Genomic DNA, 5,561 nt, shown 5'->3' with positions numbered 1-5,561 from the left:
AAAAAAAAAAAAAAAAAAAAAAAAATTCTGTTTTCCCGGGCCCTTGGATCTTCATTTCCTCAGGCTCCCCAGTCACTTAAAACTTTGGTGAAATCAATGTGTTCTGCTTTTCTGTCAATCTGTCTTTTGTTATAGGGGTATCAGTCATGACTCTTGCAATGGGTGAGGGAAGATGTTCCTTTTACTCTCCTGACCTGAAAGACAAAGCTTCCTCCTGAATCCTTGCTGAGGGCTCCAGCTGTGAGGGAACTCATTCAGGCTGCCAGGCCAGACACAAACCCTTTGGGTCCCAGCCCACATTTGCTGGGTAAACGTGCCCCTTCCTATACCTTCTCATCTTCACCATAAAACAGTCTGGGGGCCTCTCTTTGTTGGGTGTAATTAGCTGTTTCTCCCTCACTTGCTCATGATTATATTCTGGTTTAGAAGAAAGCAACCAAAGGAGTCTTTGTGCCGGGGCTTCTTAGGCTGACCTGGGGTGACTGAGTGCAGTGGCTGCCCCCCACCCTGCAAATACTTCCTCTCCCCTAGGGAGGACTGGGGAGGAGAGGATGAAGGAAGGAAAGGCAGGAAAGGGAAAGAAGCAGGGGAAGCAGGGGGAGGAAGAAAAGAAGGAGACAGGGAGATAGGAGGGTAGGTTGACTCGGGGTGGGGAGGAGGAGAGGGAAAAGAGGAGGAAGGTGAAGGGAGGAGAGCAAGAGGGAGGGGAGGAAACAGTAGGGAGAGGACACACTAACCTGACCTTCGGGGAGGCTGGAGGGAGGGGGAGCCCGGGCCACAGGGGAGTCGACTATGGCTGCAGGAGACAGATAAGGTTGGGGAGAAAGGCGCAGACGCTGATGGGAGGGCAGGGATTAGGGGCTCAAGGGCCTGTCCTGGGCCTGTGGGTGGAAACCCAGGAAGAAGGGCAGCTGCCCTAGTAAGATGGGAGGAGGGAAGAGGAAGCTATCGCTTCAGGGTACCCCTGTGCCCTTGCTGAGCGAGGAGAAAGGCCTCCCACCCCTACCCCATCTCTGCTGCACAGTGAGCTGTCTAAGCAGACCCAGGCCTCTGGACCTGGGCAGGACCAAGAGGGACAGGACAGATTCCCTGAGCTCAGGGCTCTCCTCCAATCAAAGAAGACAAGTCATGACCCATCCCCCACGAGCCTGGAATGATCACACCTGGACGGGCATGCATGTCAGCTCACGGAGACAACAGGGACTATCCCTGCCCTGGTGGAGACTGGCCCATTGCGCACGTGTCCTTTGCAGCCATGTCCTCACACACGCTTGGCCACATCTGGTCTCTCAGATTCCCTCACTCAGCTTGGTGCCTGTAGCCTGTCACCTGGGGCAGGTGAAGATAGGCCCATATCAGCATGTATGGCATGCTGTTATTCTCAGAGGCAGATTTTGAGGACACCCCCATTCTCCCCCTCCAAGGCAGGGCAGTGGCCTCTCATGGAGGCCCATGGCCACTGGGCCTTGGGCTTGAGACAGGTCTGAGGCTCCCTGAGCCTGCACTGCTCATGTGGCTGGGCCTGGGGAACCAAGTCCCTCCTGGCCAGGAGAATATAGCTCTGTGTGGGTGGTGGTGGAACCCTGACCTTGTTCACCATGCTGAGCCCAGTGCCCAACACATGGTGGGCCTGCAGTGGGCACTTGCAGAGGTCTGGGGGTGGATTAACCCTGAGGTGTTAGAAGCTGGGTCTTCTGGGGGCTTGGAGGGAAGGGGTCGCTCCTTGAAGCCCCTGCAGACTGTGCAGGGGCTGCCTGATTTGGCCTCCTCCTAGGGAGTCCAGCCAATGAGACTGAGAGTGGAGGAAGGGCTGCCCAGTGTCAGCCTCATGGAATGGAGATAGGACCTGCTAGCCGAGAGCCTGGCTGCTGGGAGCAGCTGATGGAGATAAATGGTTCCTGTCTGGGGTGGAGGTCAGGGCCTGGCAAGGCAGTCTTGGGCCTGAGAGACGGCTCTGGGCTGGGCCAGGAAGTCAAAGAGACCTCTTGCTGGGACCCAACTCTCCTTAGCCTGCCTGGGCCATCCCCCGCCACCCCCCGCAGGGGCTGAGAGTATCAGCAGAGGTGGGCTGGCTCCGCCCTGTCTCAGGTTGGAAAGCTGAGCCCTGCCAGGCCCTCAATTGCTGTGTGGGCCAAGCCTCCGCCAGAGCAGGGAGTGGTGGGTTTTCCCCATTTGTCAAGTGGACCAAGAAAGACCTCAGGGCAAGGGCTAGGCTGATGGAAAGGCCTGGTCCCAGGCCTTGTTCATTTCTTCATTCATTCATTCCCACATCTGCCCCTGCTGTCCTTTCTGGCCCCTCCACCCAGTGAGGCCAGGCCCTCCCCTCCGCCCTGGGATTTCCTTGCCCATGCCGCTCCCCTCCTGCCACGTCAGCTTCCTGCTGTTTCCCCAAGAAGCTTCTGGAACTTTGCTTTTGCTGTGTTTTTTTTTTTTTTTTTTTTTCCCCTCATCTGGAACCCTTCTGTCCCAGATCCCTGCATGGCCAGCAACTCTTGACATTCAGGTCTCAGCCAGTGCTGAAGTTGCCCTCCTTCCTTGATCGCCATCAGAAGCTGCCCCCTCCATTTTTATTCCCATGCAGTCCTGGTTTGTTTCCTCCAGAGCCTGAAAATACCTTGTTTATTGACACACCTGTTTATTATCTATCTCACCAAGCCCTGCATAGGAGCCAAGGTCCCAGCTGCTTTCCCCAACCGTCCATGAGTGCCCTAGTCCCCAGGGTCATTCAGATCAGCATAAGGCAGGCCCTGGTCATGGACAGGAAACAAGAGGAGTGTTTCCAGGGCAACAGGCTGCCCCAGCTCTAAGGGACTCTATGTAAAGGCTTATGGGTTTGGATCTAGGCTCTCAGAGGGGGTTCAGATGGCCAGGACCCAAGGACCTTGCACACCCAGAAAGCAGGTTCCTTGAGCCCTTCCTGAGCTGGCCCCTGTGACTGGAGCCCAGAGTGGGGTGCATGTAGACATTAGCAAGTCAGGGCACCTCCACCCCCAATGATGGAGACAAATGAGAGGGGTGTGGAGCTGTAGTGGATTATGAGGAAGTTGGTGCAGCGTTATTGATGAGGGATTATGCAGGGGGACAAGGCGGGGCAGAGGAGGGCACAATATGTTGAGAGAATCCATAAACCCTCCTGGACACCGCCCTCTATGGGAAGGAGGGAAAGTGTGCTCCACAGGTGTGTGTGGGGTGGGGGTAGCTCTGGGGCCCAGCTCAGCTCAGCCCATGGGGGGCCAGTGCCAGAGCCTTTAACACCACCCTGTGCTGAGCCCTGGGTGGGTAACCAGGCAGGAGAAGTGGAGGAGCCAGCCAGGTCCTGGCTCCTCTTCTCTCCCTCTACACTCCCTGCCTCCTTGGGCTCCAGGAAGGGTCCTCTCTGGTTGACATCTGAGAATCAGTGGGCTTGGTCAGTGTGAGCATCTCAGGGCGCCTAGGCCCTGAGGCTCACCCTAGTAGCACCCAGTCTGTCCCTCCAGCCCAGCTACTGCCCCAGCAGCTTCTACAAAGGTGGGGCTAGGAAGGGAGCCAGGGCCACAGGCCCCTCGTTCCTCTGAGATGGAAGGGGTTCCTGTGCCTTGGGGAGTGGGGGGGCATGACCCCATCTTTCCTCAACTCTTGCATGTCCAGGGCCTCTAGATAACCTCAGAGTCTGTTGGGAGGTTAAATCCACAACTCCAAAGGGTCGGGGAATGGAGTGAGGCAGAGTATGGCTTGCACTGCTGCCACCTGGTGGCTAAAAGAGGTAAAGCACCTAAAACACCTGCTGTCCCAATTCCCAGAAGGAATTGAAGGCGGTGGAGACGAAGGGTGCTCCTCAGGGAGCAGAGGCACAGGGAGATAGAATATGCACTCCTTGCTCCAGGTCAGCATCCTGGCCTGCAACCTTTGCCCTCACTCAGCTTGGCTCAGAGCTTTCCCAGGTGCCATCAGACATTTGCCCACCAGAGCCTTCCAGAATGCTAGCAAGGCCAATCTAGCATCAGGGATGCCTGCTTGGCCTCCGCTATACTGAGGGGGACAGAGGGTCCAAATGACATCCAGGGGCACACACAATGGGTCTTGGTGTCCGGAAGAGAGGGAATAGTGGGATATGGGAGGGAGGCAGGGAGAAGGTGGAGCTGGGAGGTGGGTGCAGCCTAGCCAGGCCCTGCGTCCCCTGTCCTCGCCTTACTCACAAATGCTGCTGGTCCTCTTCTTGCAGGACCTGGAGTGAGTCCCATGAGGCTCTCTTCCACACCCCAGTGTCACCTACTTATGTCATAATACACCGCCCCCAGTTCCAGAGCAGGGGCAGGGGCAGGGGGAAGAGGGGAGGCTTGCTCACAAGCCCCCAGCAGAGGGCCCTCAGGAAGGAACATAGTTCCTTTCTACACCTCAAGCTCAAGATTATGTCAAGGGGCCAGGCATGGTGGCTCACACCTATAATCCCAGCACTTTGGGAGACCAAGGCAGGTGGGTTTCTTAAGTCCATGCGTTGGAGATCAGCCTGGGAAACATGACAAGACCCCATCTCTCCAAATGAATATTTTAAATATTAACCAGGCATGGTGATGCATGCCTGTAGCCCCAGCTGCTCAGGACGCTGAGGTGGGAGGATCGCTTGAGCAGGGGAGGTCAAAGATATAGTGAGGGGTGATAAAGTGAAACCCTGTCTAAAAAAAGAAAAAAAAGAAAAAAAAAGATTATGTCAAAGTCACAAAGTCTACTGAAGGAATCCTGATGTGGCAGGCAAAGTTAAAATTGGGTACAAAAATGGACTGTTCCTGGAATCCAAGGGGAAAGTCAAATTCAGTTCCTCCCGTGGACCTTTATCTCCCTTTCCTCAACCTCCAGGAGGTAAATCCCACCCAGCTCACCCTGTCCTACTGGGGATGGTGTCCTGACAAGGTTTGCCCCTTTCCACCCACCAGGCAACAGGATGCACTATTTCCCCTCTCATTCACTTCCTAAAGTCTCAACAACTCAGTCAAGCATAACCTCTGGGAAAATATGGTGTTGAAATCACTAGATGATAATCAGGGGCAGGGGGCGGGGGGAAATCCACTTGGATCCCTGCCTCATGCCTTAAAACACCAAAACAAGTTCCAGCTGGATCAAAGGTATGGGGACTAAAGAATGAAGAAAAAATCCCTAGACAAGTTTGATTTAGTCTAGCCTTTTCTAAATATAACAAACAACAGAAAAGCCGTAAGAGAAAACATGGATACACCTGACTCCATAAAAACCAAACATTTCTACCCGGAAAAAAAAAATAATAGCCAGGTGTGGTGGCTCACACTTGTAATCCCAGCACTTTGGGAGGCTGAGGCGGGTGGATCACAAGGTCAGGAGTTCAAGACCAGCCTGGCCAACACAGTGAAACCCTGTCTCTACTAAAAATACAAAAATTAGCTAGGTGTGGTGGTGAGTGCCTGTAATCCCAGCTACTCAGGATGCTGAAGCAGGAGAATCCCTTGAACCCGGGAGGCACAGGTTGCTGTGAGCTGAGATCGTGCCATTGCACTCCAGCATGGGCGACAGAGCTAGACTCCATCTCAAAAAAAAAAAAAGAAAAAAAAAAA

The sequence above is a fragment of the Mandrillus leucophaeus genome, unplaced genomic scaffold (genome assembly GCF_000951045.1).
Source record: "Mandrillus leucophaeus isolate KB7577 unplaced genomic scaffold, Mleu.le_1.0 Scaffold429, whole genome shotgun sequence".
NCBI classification, from domain to species: domain Eukaryota; kingdom Metazoa; phylum Chordata; class Mammalia; order Primates; family Cercopithecidae; genus Mandrillus; species Mandrillus leucophaeus.
This window is presented reverse-complemented; position numbering follows the sequence as displayed.